This window comes from Triticum aestivum, chromosome 5A, assembly GCF_018294505.1.
Source record: "Triticum aestivum cultivar Chinese Spring chromosome 5A, IWGSC CS RefSeq v2.1, whole genome shotgun sequence".
Lineage (NCBI taxonomy): Eukaryota > Viridiplantae > Streptophyta > Magnoliopsida > Poales > Poaceae > Triticum > Triticum aestivum.
Genome location: NC_057806.1, coordinates 151251253 through 151268538, shown reverse-complemented (window position 1 = coordinate 151268538; position 17286 = coordinate 151251253).

The window sequence follows — 17286 nt, the reverse complement described above, 5'->3', positions numbered from 1 at the left end:
GCATTAGCCCAACACACTCATATTGCCATGTTTCATGCATGCATCATATTGTTGCATATTGTTTGGTGATGTTTGTGTATCGATGTCCTTTGCGACAGGATCTGTTCCCGAGGAGTACCGTGATTACCCTAACGAAGAACCGTATCCGTGCAACGAACCATCAGGCAAGCAACCAACCATTTGATCATATCGATACAATCCCATGTTCTCGCTCCTGCTCTCTTTTACTGCATTAAGACAACGCGATTCAAACTGCTGTGTGCTACGGTAGTTGAACCCATTTCCTCTGCATGACCTGTCATTGCCACAGTAACTAGATGAAACCCACTAGCATGTGTAGGAGTTGATTGAGCCATATGTATGTGTTGTTCCTACCTTGCTATGCCTGCTATGCTTAGAGTTGTGTCAGGTCTGGTTCATCTGGGTGATGGGCTAGAGTGAAATGATTATGTCGGTAATGAGAGTGGTGTGGTGAACACGATTTGGTAAAGGTATCGATGAGAGGCCATGTAGGAGTACATGGTGGGTTGTTTCATTGAAGCCGACCTTAAGCACTGAGATCTGTATGTGTGATTTAAGAATCAGCTACTACCATGCATTGGGCCCGAAACCAATGGACCCTCTCGACTTCTTATTCACCCTAGTTCTCCGTCCAGGAGTTGCAAGTAGTTTCTGGTGTTTGTAGCCTACTGGAGGCCGTGGACAGCGCTGACCGTAGGGGTGGGCTGTGATGCGGTAGGTACGTGGCACGGTGTACCGAATACCCGTTAGGTATCTCGGGAACCCTGTTCACATCGTTCGGGGCCGTATGGGAAACCTCGGCCGGACTCCCTGCGGATGGAACCTGAATAGGCGATAAACCTGGACTGGAGGCTTAGGTGATTAGGTAGGTCGTGGCCGACACCCACGTTGGGCTTCCGCTTGAAGGTTGCCGAGTACATGTCGTGTAAACGACGATAAGTGGTGAGAGCGTGTATGAAGAAGTACACCCCTGCAGGGTTAACATGATCTATTCGAATAGCCGCGTCCGCGGTAAAGGACTACTTGGTTGCCTATACAGTTCATAGACAAGTAAATGGAAACTATTAAAAGCCTCAAGATAAGTGTGAGTGCCGAGGATGGCTCTTCCGTAGGAAGACGGAGGTGGATCCTCGGTAGTGTATTGAAGTGGTGAGTAGTGGACTCGTGTGCGCAAAACATTTCAAATTGGAGTATCGTAGGATAGTCTAGCCAAGGAGTCAAAGCTGGCTTGCTGCAATAACTCCACCAACCCTTCTTGATACTATGCATGTATGTAGGATCTGATGTAAGTCTTGCTGAGTACCTTTGTACTCATGTTGCTATAATCTACATTTTTACAGAAGACGCTGCAACCCCTTCTGATGGGTTCTATGTAGACGTTGACATCAACGAGTAGGCTAAAGACCCAGGTGGTGACCCTGAGCTTGTGATGGACCACATAGTATAGTTAGGCTTCCAAGCCTCTTTTATTTTACTAGTTGTCTGTACTCAGACAAGTTACTTCCGCTGTTGGCTTGTATGACTGTATGACTTGTATGTTGGGTCGTGAGACCCGTACCTTTGTGTGTATGTTATGTATGGCTCGCTGAGCCTTAAATAAAGTACTTGTGTCGTAGAGTCATGTTGTGATGCTTCGTTGTATTTGCACATATCGAGCATATTGTGTGTATGATTGAAATGCTTGGTATGTGTGGGATCTGACTATCTAGTTGTTTATCTTTAGTAGCCTCTCTTACCGGGAAATGTCTCCTAGTGTTACCGCTGAGCCATGGTAGCTTGCTACTGCTCTGGAACACTTAGGCTGGCCGGCATGTGTCCTTCTTCGTTCCTGTGTCTGTCCCTTCGGGGAAATGTCACGCTTTGAGTACCGGAGTCCTGTTAGCCCGCTACAGCCCGGTTTACCGGAGTCCTGCTAGCCCAGTGCTACAGCCCGGACCCACTTGCTGATGACCGACACGTTCGAAGCTGGGTCATGGATGCCTGTCCCTGTAAGTCTGTGCCACTTTGGGTTTACGACTAGTCATGTCAGCCCGGGCTCTTTATCATATGGATGCTAGCGACACTATCATATACGTGAGCCAAAAGGCGCAAACGGTCCCGGGCAAAGGTAAGGCGACACCCGTGGGAATACCGTGCGTGAGGCCGCAAAGTGATATGAAGTGTTACCAGCTAGATCGATGTGACATCGAGTCGGGGTCCTGACAGCGTTGGCATCAGAGCCGGACTGCCTGTAGGTTCTCCAAGCCAAACTGGTCGATGTTGAGTCTAGAAATTCTTAGTTATATGTAGGGGAATTGCTTGTGGGATGGAACGTAAGGCTCTTTTTACTCCTTATATCTTACGACTTTCTGATCTGAGTCAGTCCATTCTTCCACCGGGGGTTAAGGAATTAGGATCTGTTCTCTCTATCAGGATCACGTGTTACTAATCAGTAGTACCTTATAAGATTGATGGTTACAAGCCTAGTTCAGTTCTACTACCACATTATGTTGTTAGAATGGTTTCAAGACTTGATATGATGATGTTGAGTGTGTACGAAATCCTTTGTCAAATGTCTCAATATCCTTTTTGAGCATTTACAGCTGTTATGCTGCCGAAATTTTGCTAGAAATTCTAATGCCTTTGCATTATAATTGTGCTTTCAGATGGCCACTCGCGACCTCAATCAAGTGGTTCGCCTGACTCGATGCCTAGATGTACCCGGCCATACTGCTAAGTTGGTCAGGGTAATGACTGAGGCTGGATACCGCTGGTATCCTGAGTACACGGTCGAAGAACAATTCCGAGACTTTAATCAAAGCCAGTATCTCTGCACTGTCAGGATATTTCCATCTTATCCTGGATCCACTGAGCCTCTTCACTGCTCCTATGGACTCGGGGTTACTATCGAGATGGCTGTGCAGGATGCCGCCTACTCTATGATGACCATTATGCGAGTCAGATCTGGGTTATTTCGGGACTCTGATTTCCGGTATATGCCAGGATCACTTCCGGGAGCACAAGGATATCTCCAGGCTATTATGCTGACTCCACTCAGGAGGATTCACGGACTCGCACCACTGCTGAGATGCTCGAGGATAAGGACCGTGAAAATCGGGCCTTAAGGTTAGAGCTCTTCAATACCCGTGCTGACCACTGGGCCACTTTGACTCGGTTCGCACCGGCGGTGCAAGCTGGATATTCAGATATGCGCGATCTCTATCCTGTGAGATCTGCTCTGCCAGACGTGATGGTTTGGCGTGATGTAGGAGGCATCACCCCACCTCGCGGTCCCCGCAGGCCACCGTTTGTTGGTCCAAGGCCTCATCCTAGCCCCTATGGTCCACAAGCTCCGCGAGATCGTCTGTTTCCGGATGAACATGTTGAACTTCCAGGCTATGGAGGTGACTTCTACGAGGACTACTACGGATCGGTCTGAGTTAGTAGTAGTATCACTAGTTCGCACTAGCTGTGTCGTCTATCGTCCTGCGTGACTCGTGGGATATGACCTAGTTTGTACTCCTTCCGGAGGTGTAGAAAAATAATGTATAGGAGCTTGGAATGCCTCCGATGAGATGTAATCCTTTTTCACCGTAATAGTACTTTGTTTGGTCTTGTACTAAACCTTGTATGGTGTGTATGACGATGGAATAAAGAAGCAGTTTCTGTATCTACCATGTCATACGGATGATCATCTTGCATTCCGAGTTATTCCTTGCATTATGTATCCTATGTCGGAATTTTATCATTCTGACTAAATCATTGTCTTGTTTACCTAGGATGGTCAACACGCGCGCCAACCCTGCTTCTCAAGAGCAGGCCGAAGGCAGTGAAGCCAGGAATGAAAATCTGCCTCATCCTCCTTCACTAGCCGAGGTGATGATGGAAGCTGAGAGAAACAAGCGGGAGACAAACCGTTTGTTGGAGCGTATTGAACAGAACACAGCACACCATCAGAGGGCTAACGTGGTGTCACTCAGTGATTTTATCAAATTGCATCCACCCACGTTCCACCACTCCGTCGAGCCTCTCGACGCTGATGACTGGCTTCGCAGTATCTCTCACAAGCTGCGTTCCGCGCTGGTAGCGGAGGCTGACAAGGTCACCTTTGCTGCATATCATCTTGAAGGCCCCGCCAGTCTATGGTGGGAGAATTATGGAGCTATGCGCCCAGCGGGCCATGTCACAACTTGGGCTGAATTCAGCGAGGCTTTCCGTGAACATCACATTCCGGAGGGTCTCATGGACCGTAAGCGTGAAGAATTTTGCAATTTCACCCAAGGCCGACTTTCTGTGGATGTCTATAGCAGGGAGTTTGGTAATCTTGCACGATATGCAACCGAGGAAGTTTCTACTGACGCCAAGAAGCAAGCAAGGTTCCGTAAGGGCCTTAGTCCTGAGCTTCGCCGCGACCTCCGTCTGCATGAGTGCACATCTTTTTCGAAACTTGTCAACAAAGCCATCAGTGCTGAAACTGGTCAGACTGACTATGACGCAACACGCAAGCATGGACGTGACATGGGTTCCTCATCCGGTGCTGGTCCTCAGAAGCGCCGCGTGTGGGTACCCAACACCGCCCTGCCACCCAGGTTCACACCGAGGCCATCTTTCCAGGCGCCTCGCCCTGCTCAACAGTCTGCTCCAGCCAAGCCCTATGGGGGTCCAACCAATAATGCTCCTCCACGTACCAGTTCCGTGACTTGTTTCAAGTGTGGGGAATCTGGTCATTATATGCGTGAGTGTCCCCAGACCAACCCCAATCAATCTGCTAAAGCTGTTGGCCGTGGCAAGCCGACAGGGAAAGTGTTTCCATGCTAAACCGGTCACCGCTTCACGTGGCCATGTCAACTGTATCTCTGCCGAAGAAGCTCAAGAGGATCCCAACGTCGTTCTCGGTACGCTTCTTGTTAATTGCCACCCGGCATCTGTTCTTTTCGATACAGGAGCCTCTCATTCTTTTATATCTGAAAATTATGCTCGTTTGCATAACGTTGCATTCTGTGACTTGCCATCCTCTATGGTAATTCAAACTCCGGGATCCAAATGGCAAACTTCTAGAGTAAGCCATGGAAATGAAATCCAAGTCGACAGACTTGTTTTTCTTGCATCTTTGATAGCCCTTAAATCTTCAGATATTAATATCATTTTGGGTATGGACTGGATGTCAGCTCATCAAGCCAAAATTGATTGCTTCTCTAGGACCGTTCAACTCACCCATCCTTCGGGGAAGATAGTCAATGTTTTGACTCGAATAGCCAAGCGACAATTATATTCTCTTAACGCCAACCCTTTGCCAGACCTTGAGGACGTTCCGGTAGTCCGTGACTTTCCGGATGTCTTTCCAGAGGAATTGCCAGGTGTTCCACCTGACAGGGATGTTGAGTTCGTAATAGACCTCATTCCAGGAACCGTTCCGATTGCTAGAAGACCTTATAAGATGGCACCCCTAGAACTAGCCGAGCTTAAGAAACAACTCGATGAATCCTTGAAAAAGGGTTTCATCCGCCCTAGTTCATCTCCGTGGGCTTGCCCCGTCCTATTCGTCAAGAAGAAGGATGGTACGGACCGGATGGTTGTAGATTACCGACCTGTCAATTTGGTCACAATCAAGAACAAATATCCACTTCCCAGGATCAACGATCTGTATGATCAGCTCGCTGGATCCTCAGTCTTCTCCAAGATGGATTTGAGGTTGGGCTACCATCAAATCAAAATCAGAAACGGGGACATTCCTAAAACGGCCTTTGTTACTCGTTATGGCCAATACGAGTACACCGTCATGTCCTTCGGTTTAACCAACGCTCCAGCCACCTTTTCTCGGTTAATGAACTCAATCTTCATGGAGTATTTGGATAAATTCGTCGTAGTTTATCTCGATGATATACTCATCTACTCCAAGAACGAGGAAGAACATGCCGAACATCTAAGGCTAGTGTTGCAGAAACTTCGAGAGCATCGCCTTTATGCCAAATTTTCAAAATGTGAATTCTGGTTGCCAGAAGTGACCTATCTGGGTCATGTAATATCTGGTAAAGGTATTGCTGTTAACCCTGAGCGAGTTCAAGCCGTCCTTGATTGGACTCCACCCGAATCGGTCAAGCAAGTTCGGAGTTTTCTAGGCTTAGCGAGCTATTGCCGTCGCTTTGTCGAGAACTTCTCCAAAGTTGCTAAACCTCTAACCGAACTCCTCAAGAAAGATAAGAAGTTCGAATGGACTCCACAATGTGAGCACAGCTTTCAGGAACTGAAAAGACGCCTGACCTCTGCTCCTGTACTGGTACCGCCAGACTTCTCCAAAGACTTTGTTATCTACTGCGACGCCTCGCGACAAGGACTAGGTTGCATTCTCATGCAAGATCGACACGTAATTGCTTACGCTTCACGGCAATTGCACCCACATGAGGAGAATTATCCTACTCATGATCTAGAACTTGCAGCCGTAGTCTATGCACTTAAGACCTGGCGACATTACCTCCTCGGTAATCGTTGCGAAATATTCACTGATCACCAAAGTCTGAAGTACATCTTCACCCAACCGGATTTGAATCTCAGGCAAAGACGTTGGGTTGAATTGATCACAGACTTCGACTTAGGAATAACCTATACCCCAGGGAAAGCCAACGTCATGGCTGATGCGCTAAGTCGTAAATCTTATTGTAACAACCTGATGTTACAACAAAGTCAACCGCTTCTCCATGAGGAATTTCGGAAGCTTAACCTTCACATTGTTCCTCAAGGTTTTCTTTCCACCTTGGTAGGCAAAACCTACTCTTACGGATCAAATCATCGCTGCCCAAAAGCGAGATAAGGGAATATCTAAAATCAAAGAGAACATTGCTAGCGGAGGTGCTAGTTGTTTCTCCACAAATGATCATGGTGTTGTGTACTTTGAGAATCGTCTAGTGGTTCCCAAGAACCAGCATCTACGGCAGTTGATCCTTAAGGAGGCCCATGAATCTCCTCTCACCATTCATCCCGGTAGTACTAAAATGTATCAGGACCTACGCCAGAGGTTCTGGTGGACTAGGATGAAGAGAGAAATCGCTCAGTATATTGCCAATTGCGACGTCTGTCGTCGTGTAAAAGCAGAGCATCAACGGCCTGCTGGCACCCTTCAACCCTTAGCTATTCCTGAATGGAAATGGGATAAAATTGGTATGGATTTCATTACCGGTTTTCCCAGGACCAAAAGAGGGAATAATGCTATTTTCGTCGTGGTCGATCGTCTTTCCAAAGTAGCTCATTTCTTACCTGTTCGTGAGAGTATAACCGCTAGTCAACTGGCAGACTTATACATCTCCCGGATAGTGTCCCTCCATGGTGTTCCTTTGGAAATCAATTCGGATCGAGGAAGTCTTTTCACCTCTCGATTTTGGGAAAGCTTCCAAAATGCTATGGGAACTCGTCTCTTCTTTAGCACCGCTTTCCACCCTCAGTCAAGTGGTCAAGTGGAACGCGTCAACCAAATTCTAGAAGACATGCTTCGAGCCTCTGTTATCTCTTTCGGAATGGACTGGGAGAAGTGCCTTCCATTTGCCGAATTCGCTTACAACAACAGCTATCAATCTAGCTTGGGTAAAGCCCCTTTTGAAGTTCTCTATGGACGACGATGTCGAACACCCCTTAACTGGTCAGAGACCGGGGAAAGACAATTCTTTGGCCCGGATATGATTCAGGAAGCAGAAGAACAAGTTCGTATCGTTCGTGAAAAGTTGAAAACAGCCCAATCTCGTCAAAAGAGTCAATATGACCGAAAACATAAGGCTATGACTTTCGAGGTTGACGAGAAGGCTTATCTTCGGGTCACCCCTCTGAAGGGAACCCATCGTTTCGGTATCAAAGGCAAATTGGCTCCTCGTTACATTGGACCTTTTCGCATTCTTGCCAAACGAGGAGAAGTTGCCTACCAATTGGAACTACCTCCGCACCTCTCCAGAGTTCACGATGTCTTCCACGTTTCTCAACTCAGGCGTTGCTTCTCGGATCCTATCCGTGAAGTGGACCACGAAACGCTTGATCTCCAAGATAATCTTACATATCGAGAGTACCCCATTCGTATCCTCGATCAAGCCGAACGTACCACGCGACGTCATAATATCAAGTTTCTCAAGGTTCAATGGTCGCACCATTCTGAAGATGAAGCAACTTGGGAAAGGGAGGATCGTCTTCGACTCGAGTATCCCGCCTTCTTCTCGGAGGAACCCAAATCTCGGGACGAGATTCTTTTGAGTGGGGGTGAGTTGTCACACCCTAGCTAGTCATGCATTAGAGTGTTGCATCATGTTTACTCTTTCATCAGAAACTTGAAATGGGGATGACAGAACCCCCAGTCCCCTCTGAAACCAACTAGGGTTTACTAAAATAATTTTCAATGAACCTGAAATGCCCTTCTAAAATGCCCATCATTTTTGCCTTGGTTCAGAACCTCTGCCAAAAGTGGTGCACATTTTCTAGGCCATCCTAGGGTTCTTGAATTAAATCATAACTATTTGAATTTGGGCATTTAAAATAATATAAAATATTTAAATGCTCAAATATCTCCAAACTAAAATGTTTCATGTTGGAAATATTCCAACTATGGACCAGGAGTAGTTTGGTGATTTTTGGAGTTGCCTAGGTATTTTATTTAATTCAACAAAGTTGCAGATATATTAAATAAAACAGAAAACAGAAAAGAAAGGGGAAAACTTACCTGTGCGGCCCAGCCAGCTGGCCGGCCCAGCTAGCCAGCCCAGCACTGTAGCTCCCCGTCGTCTTCCTCCCCACGCCCCGAAGCTGCTGCGTGCTCGCGCGCGCGCGGCCGCGCGGCCACCTCCTGCTTGCCGACGCCCCCCTGGCCGCGTGGACGACGCCCGCAGCCGTCCCGATCCCCCTGCTCCCTCTCACTCTCCCCCGTTTCTCCCTCGCTCTCTCTCGCTCTCGGCCGAACACCACCGTCGCCGCCGTTCGCCGTAGCCACTGACTCCGGCCACCCCTCGCTCCCCCGAGTAGCTCAGAAGCTCCGCCTCGACTCCCTCTTCCTCCCCACCGCTCCACGAGTCCCCGGAAGCCCTGCATCGCCGCCACGTCGCCGTTCCCCTCTTCGGACTCCGACCACCGTCGCCGACGAATTCGCCGTCTCCAGCGCGTCCCCGAGCCCGCTTCGACGCCCACTGCAACCGCGGTGAGCTACGCCACCGTTTCCCCCTCTTCTTCCCCTCGTTCCCTCACCGCAGCTGCATCCCCACCTCGGCCGAACCTCCGCCGTCGCCGAGCTCGCCGTCGACGCAGCTCCGGTGACCATTTGGTCACCCCGGCGAGTCCAACGCGTTCACAGAACCCAGTAGAGCATCCCTAGCGCCTCACTTTGCTCGACTTCGAGCTCCAGCACCACTCCCGTGCACGACCGAACCCCGGCGGCCGCAACCGAGCTCGCCGCCGTCGACTCCGGCCACCCCGACCCCAACGGACTCCGCCAAGAGCCGCGGGTCGTCCTCAGCTTCACTCCGGTGGTCGCCGCGGTCCATTTGGTGGCCGAAACGACCAAAACCACTATCGCCGCCGCACTGTTGGTCGCCGCCGGCCAGAACTCCGGCGAGCTGACGTGGCCCAGTTAATTAACCACTAATCCACCACCTACTGACGCTGACAAGTGGGCCCCAGGGCTTAGTCAAAGCTAACCAGCCCGGGGTCAACGCGGGATTAGCCCCTGTGACACTGACGTGTGGACCCCACACGTCAGGTTTGACCCGAGCCAGCCCTGTTGACCTGCTGATGTCACTGTGATGTCAGGCTGACGCAGTAAATGATATTTCTGGATTTAAATTAAATCAGGAAATTCCAGAATATTATTTAAACTTCAAAAATTCATAACTTTTATTCTGTAACTCCAAATTGGACAAATAATATATGAAAAATGATCAGAAAAATCCAATCTATCCATCTGTACTATTTTCATGCATGATCAAACAAGTTAAATTGATGTTTTAATCAGAACAAGGAAAGGCACTTTAAAAGGCCATATTTGAATTTGAAATTTGAATCTTTGATTCAAATTTGTTCAAACCCTTCTGGTTTTAGTTGCATTAGCCCAACACACTCATATTGCCATGTTTCATGCATGCATCATATTGTTGCACATTGTTTGGTGATGCTTGTGTATCGTTATCCTTTGCGACAGGATCTGTCCCGAGGAGTACCGTGATTACCCTAACGAAGAACCGTATCCGTGCAACGAACCATCAGGCAAGCAACCAACCATTTGATCATATCGATACAATCCCATGTTCTCGCTCCTGCTCTCTTTTACTGCATTAAGACAACGCGATTCAAACTGCTGTGTGCTACGGTAGTTGAACCCATTTCCTCTGCATGACCTGTCATTGCCACAGTAACTAGATGAAACCCACTAGCATGTGTAGGAGTTGATTGAGCCATATGTATGTGTTGTTCCTACCTTGCTATGCCTGCTATGCTTAGAGTTGTGTCAGGTCTGGTTCATCTGGGTGATGGGCTAGAGTGAAATGATTATGTCGGTAATGAGAGTGGTGTGGTGAACACGATTTGGTAAAGGTATCGATGAGAGGCCATGTAGGAGTACATGGTGGGTTGTTTCATTGAAGCCGACCTTAAGCACTGAGATCTGTATGTGTGATTTAAGAATCAGCTACTACCATGCATTGGGCCCGAAACCAATGGACCCTCTCGACTTCTTATTCACCCTAGTTCTCCGTCCAGGAGTTGCAAGTAGTTTCTGGTGTTTGTAGCCTACTGGAGGCCGTGGACAGCGCTGACCGTAGGGGTGGGCTGTGATGCGGTAGGTACGTGGCACGGTGTACCGAATACCCGTTAGGTATCTCGGGAACCCTGTTCACATCGTTCGGGGCCGTATGGGAAACCTCGGCCGGACTCCCTGCGGATGGAACCTGAATAGGCGATAAACCTGGACTGGAGGCTTAGGTGATTAGGTAGGTCGTGGCCGACACCCACGTTGGGCTTCCGCTTGAAGGTTGCCGAGTACATGTCGTGTAAACGACGATAAGTGGTGAGAGCGTGTATGAAGAAGTACACCCCTGCAGGGTTAACATGATCTATTCGAATAGCCGCGTCCGCGGTAAAGGACTACTTGGTTGCCTATACAGTTCATAGACAAGTAAATGGAAACTATTAAAAGCCTCAAGATAAGTGTGAGTGCCGAGGATGGCTCTTCCGTAGGAAGACGGAGGTGGATCCTCGGTAGTGTATTGAAGTGGTGAGTAGTGGACTCGTGTGCGCAAAACTATTTCAAGTTGGAGTATCGTAGGATAGTCTAGCCAAGAGTCAAAGCTGGCTTGCTGCAATAACTCCACCAACCCTTCTTGATACTATGCATGTATGTAGGATCTGATGTAAGTCTTGCTGAGTACCTTTGTACTCATGTTGCTATAATCTACATTTTTACAGAAGACGCTGCAACCCCTTCTGATGGGTTCTATGTAGACGTTGACATCAACGAGTAGGCTAAAGACCCAGGTGGTGACCCTGAGCTTGTGATGGACCACATAGTATAGTTAGGCTTCCAAGCCTCTTTTATTTTACTAGTTGTCTGTACTCAGACAAGTTACTTCCGCTGTTGGCTTGTATGACTGTATGACTTGTATGTTGGGTCGTGAGACCCGTACCTTTGTGTGTATGTTATGTATGGCTCCCTGAGCCTTAAATAAAGTACTTGTGTCGTAGAGTCATGTTGTGATGCTTCGTTGTATTTGCACATATCGAGCATATTGTGTGTATGATTGAAATGCTTGGTATGTGTGGGATCTGACTATCTAGTTGTTTATCTTTAGTAGCCTCTCTTACCGGGAAATGTCTCCTAGTGTTACCGCTGAGCCATGGTAGCTTGCTACTGCTCTGGAACACTTAGGCTGGCCGGCATGTGTCCTTCTTCGTTCCTGTGTCTGTCCCTTCGGGGAAATGTCACGCTTTGAGTACCGGAGTCCTGTTAGCCCGCTACAGCCCGGTTTACCGGAGTCCTGCTAGCCCAGTGCTACAGCCCGGACCCACTTGCTGATGACCGACACGTTCGAAGCTGGGTCATGGATGCCTGTCCCTGTAAGTCTGTGCCACTTTGGGTTTACGACTAGTCATGTCAGCCCGGGCTCTTTATCATATGGATGCTAGCGACACTATCATATACGTGAGCCAAAAGGCGCAAACGGTCCCGGGCAAAGGTAAGACGACACCCGTGGGGATACCGTGCGTGAGGCCGCAAAGTGATATGAAGTGTTACCGGCTAGATCGATGTGACATCGAGTCGGGGTCTTGACAAAGGATGGCCTCGGTGTGAACCTGGGTGGCAGGGCGGTGTTGGGTACCCACACGCGGCGCTTCTGAGGACCAGCACCCGATGAGGAACCCATGTCACGTCCATGCTTGCGTGTTGCGTCATAGTCAGTCTGACCAGTTTCAGCACTGATGGCTTTGTTGACAAGTTTCGAAAAAGATGTGCACTCATGCAGACGGAGGTCGCGGCGAAGCTCAGGACTAAGGCCCTTACGGAACCTTGCTTGCTTCTTGGCGTCAGTAGACACTTCCTCAGTTGCATATCGGGCGAGATTACCAAACTCTCTGCTATAGGCATCCACAGAAAGTCGGCCTTGGGTGAAACTGCAAAATTCTTCACGTTTACGGTCCATGAGACCCTCCGGAATGTGATGTTCACGGAAAGCCTCGCTGAACTCAGCCCAAGTAGTGACATGGCCTGCTGGGCGCATAGCTCCATAATTCTCCCACCATAGACTGGCGGGGCCTTCAAGATGATATGCGGCAAAGGTGACCTTGTCAGCCTCCGCTACCAGCGCGGAACGCAGCTTGTGAGAGATACTGCGAAGCTAGTCATCAGCGTCGAGAGGCTCGACGGAGTGGTGGAACGTGGGTGGATGCAATTTGATAAAATCACTGAGTGACACCACGTTAGCCCTCTGATGGTGTGCTGTATTCTATTCAATACGCTCCAACAAACGGTTTGTCTCCCGCTTGTTTCTCTCAGCTTCCATCATCACCTCGGCTAGTGAAGGAGGATGAGGCAGATTTTCATTCCTGGCTTCACTGCCTTCGGCCTGCTCTTGGGAAGCAGGGTTAGCGCGCGTGTTGACCATCCTAGGTAGACAAGACAATGATTTAGTCAGAATGATAAAATTCCGACATAGGATACATAATGTAAGGAATAACTCGGAATGCAAGATGATCATCCGTATGACATGGTAGATACAGAAACTGCTTCTTTATTCCATCGTCATACACACCATACAGGGTTTAGTACAAGACCAAACAAAGTACTATTACGGTGAAAAGAGGATTACATCTCATCGGAGGCATTCCAAGCTCCTATACATTATTTTTCTACATCTCCGGAAAGAGTACAAACTAGGTCATATCCCACGAGTCACGCAGGACGATAGACGACACGGCTAGTGCGAACTAGTGATACTACCACTAACTCAGACCGATCCGTAGTAGTCCTCGTAGAAGTCACCTCCATAGCCTGGAAGCTCAACATGTTCATCCGGAAACAGACGATCTCGCGGAGCTTGTGGACCATAGGGGCTAGGATGAGGCCTTGGACCAACAAACGGTGGCCTGCGGGGACCGCGAGGTGGGGTGATGCCTCCTACATCACGCCAAACCATCACGTCTGGCAGAGCAGATCTCACAGGATAGAGATCGCGCATATCTGAATATCCAGCTTGCACCGCCGGTGCGAACCGAGTCAAAGTGGCCCAGTGGTCAGCACGGGTATTGAAGAGCTCTAACCTTAAGGCCCGATTTTCACGGTCCTTATCCTCGAGCATCTCAGCAGTGGTGCGAGTCCGTGAATCCTCCTGAGTGGAGTCAGCATAGATAGCCTGGAGATATCCTTGTGCTCCCGGAAGTGATCCTGGCATATACCGGAAGTCAGAGTCCCGAAATAATCCAGATCTGACTCGCATAATGGTCATCATAGAGTAGGCGGCATCCTTCACAGCCATCTCAATAGTAACCCCGAGTCCATAGGAGCAGTGAAGAGGCTCAGTGGATCCAGGATAAGATGGAAATATCCTGACAGTGCAGAGATACTGGCTTTGATTGAAGTCCCGAAATTGCTCTTCGACCGTATACTCAGGATACCAGCGGTATCCAGCCTCAGTCATTACCCTGACCAACTTGGCAGTATGGCCGGGTACATCTAGGCATCGAGTCAGGCGAACCACTTGATTGAGGTCGCGAGTGGCCATCTGAAAGCACAGTTATAATGCAAAGGCATTAGAATTTCTAGCAAAATTTCGGCAGCATAACAGCTGTAAATGCTCAAAAAGGATATTGAGACATTTGACAAAGGATTTCGTACACACTCAACATCATCACATCAAAGTTCTGGAACCATTCTAACAACATAATGTGGTAGTAGAACTGAACTAGGCTTGTATCCATCAAACTTATAAGGTACTACTGATTAGTAACACGTGATCCTGATAGAGAGAACAGATCCTAATTCCTTAACCCCCGATGGAAGAATGGTCTGACTCAGATCAGAAAGTCATAAGGTATGAGGAGTAAAAAGAGCCTTACGTTCCAACCCACAAACAATTCCCTTATATAACTAAAGAATTTCTAGACTCAACATCGACCAGTTTGGCTTGGAGAACCTACAGGCAGTCCTGCTCTGATGCCAACGCTGTCAGGACCCCGACTCGATGTCACATCGATCTAGCTGGTAACACCTCATATCACTTTGTGGCCTCACGCACGGTATCCCCACGGGTGTCGTCTTACCTTTTCCCGGGACCGTTTGCGCCTTTTGGCTCACGTATATGATAGTGTCGCTAGCATCCATATGATAAAGAGCTCGGGCTGACATGACTAGTTGTAAACCCAGAGTGGCACAGACTTACAGGGACAGGCATCCATGACCCAACTTCGAACGTGTCGGTCATCAGCAAGTGGGTCCGGGCTGTAGCACTGGGCTAGCAGGACTCCGGTAAACCGGGCTGTAGCGGGCTAACAGGACTCCGGTACTCAAAGCGTGACATTTCCCCGAAGGGACAGACACAGGAACGAAGAAGGACACATGCCGGCCAGCCTAAGTGTTCCAGAGCAGTAGCAAGCTACCATGGCTCAGCGGTAACACTAGGAGACATTTCCCGATAAGAGAGGCTACTAAAGATAAACAACTAGATAGTCAGATCCCACACATACCAAGCATTTCAACCATACACACAATATGCTCGATATGTGCAAATACAACGAAGCATCACAACATGACTCTATGACACAAGTACTTTATTTAAGGCTCAGGGAGCCATACATATCATACACAAAGGTACGGGTCTCACGACCCAACATACAAGTCATACAGTCATACAAGCCAACAGCGGAAGTACTTTGTCTGGGTACAGACAACTAGTAAAATAAAAGAGGCTTGGAAGCCTAACTATACTACGTGGTCCATCACAAGCTCAGGGTCACCACCTGGGTCCTTAGCCTACTCGTTGATGTCAACGTCTACATAGAACCCATCAGAAGGGGTTGCAGCGTCTTCTGTAAAAATGTAGATTATAGCAACATGAGTACAAAAGTACTCAGCAAGACTTACATCAGATCCTACATACATGCATAGTATCAAGAAGGGTTGGTGGAGTTGTTGCAGCAAGCTAGCTTTGACTCCTGGCTAGACTATCCTACGATACTCCAACTTGAAATGTTTTGCGCACACGAGTCCACTACTCACCACTTCAATACACTACCGAGGATCCACCTCCGTCTTCCTACGGAAGAGCCATCCTCGGCACTCACACTTATCTTGAGGCTTTTAGTAGTTTCCATTTACTTGTCTATGAACTGTATAGGCAACCAAGTAGTCCTTTACCGCGGACGCGGCTATTCGAATAGATCATGTTAACCCTGCAGGGGTGTACTTCTTCATACACGCTCTCACCACTTATCGTCGTTTACACGACATGTACTCGGCAACCTTCAAGCGGAAGCCCAACGTGGGTGTCGGCCACGACCTACCTAATCACCTAAGCCTCCAGTCCAGGTTTATCGCCTATTCAGGTTCCATCCGCAGGGAGTCCGGCCGAGGTTTCCCATACGGCCCCGAACGATGTGAACAGGGTTCCCGAGATACCTAACGGGTATTCGGTACACCCGGCCACGTACCTACCGCATCACAGCCCACCCCTACGGTCAGCGCTATCCACGGCCTCCAGTAGGCTACAAACACCAGAAACTACTTGCAACTCCTGGACGGAGAACTAGGGTGAATAAGAAGTCGAGAGGGTCCATTGGTTTCGGGCCCAATGCATGGTAGTAGCTGATTCTTAAATCACACATACAGATCTCAGTGCTTAAGGTCGGCTTCAATGAAACAACCCACCATGTACTCCTACATGGCCTCTCATCGATACCTTTACCAAATCGTGTTCACCACACCACTCTCATTACCGACATAATCATTTCACTCTAGCCCATCACCCAGATGAACCAGACCTGACACGACTCTAAGCATAGCAGGCTTAGCAAGGTAGGAACAACACATACATATGGCTCAATCAACTCCTACACATGCTAGTGGGTTTCATCTAGTTACTGTGGCAATGACAGGTCATGCAGAGGAAATGGGTTCAACTACCGTAACACACAGCAGTTTGAATCGCGTTGTCTTAATGCAGTAAAAGAGAGCAGGAGCGAGAACATGGGATTGTATCGATATGATCAAATGGTTGGTTGCTTGCCTGATGGTTCGATGCTCGGATAAGATTCTTCGTTAGGGTAATCACGGTACTCCTCGGAGACAGATCCTGTCGCAAAGGACACCGATACACAAGCATCACCAAACAATGTGCAACAATATGATGCATGCATGAAACATGGCAATATGAGTGTGTTGGGCTAATGCAACTAAAACCAGAGGGGTTTGAACAAATTTGAATCAAAGATTCAAATTTCAAATTCAAATATGGCCTCTTTAAGTGCTTTTCCTTATTCTGCTTAAAACATCAATTTAACTTGTTTGATCATGCTTGAAAATGGTACAGATGGATAGATTGGATTTTTCTGATCATTTTTCATATATAATTTGTCCAATTTGGAGTTACAGAATAAAAGTTATGAATTTTTGAAGTTTAAATAATATTCTGGAATTTCCTGATTTAATTTAAATCCAGAAATTCAATTACTGCGTCAGCCTGACGTCAGTGTGACGTCAGCAGGTCAACTGCGGCTGGCTGAAGTCAAACCTGACGTATGGGGGCCACACGTCAGTGACAGGGGGGGTTAAACAGATTTAAA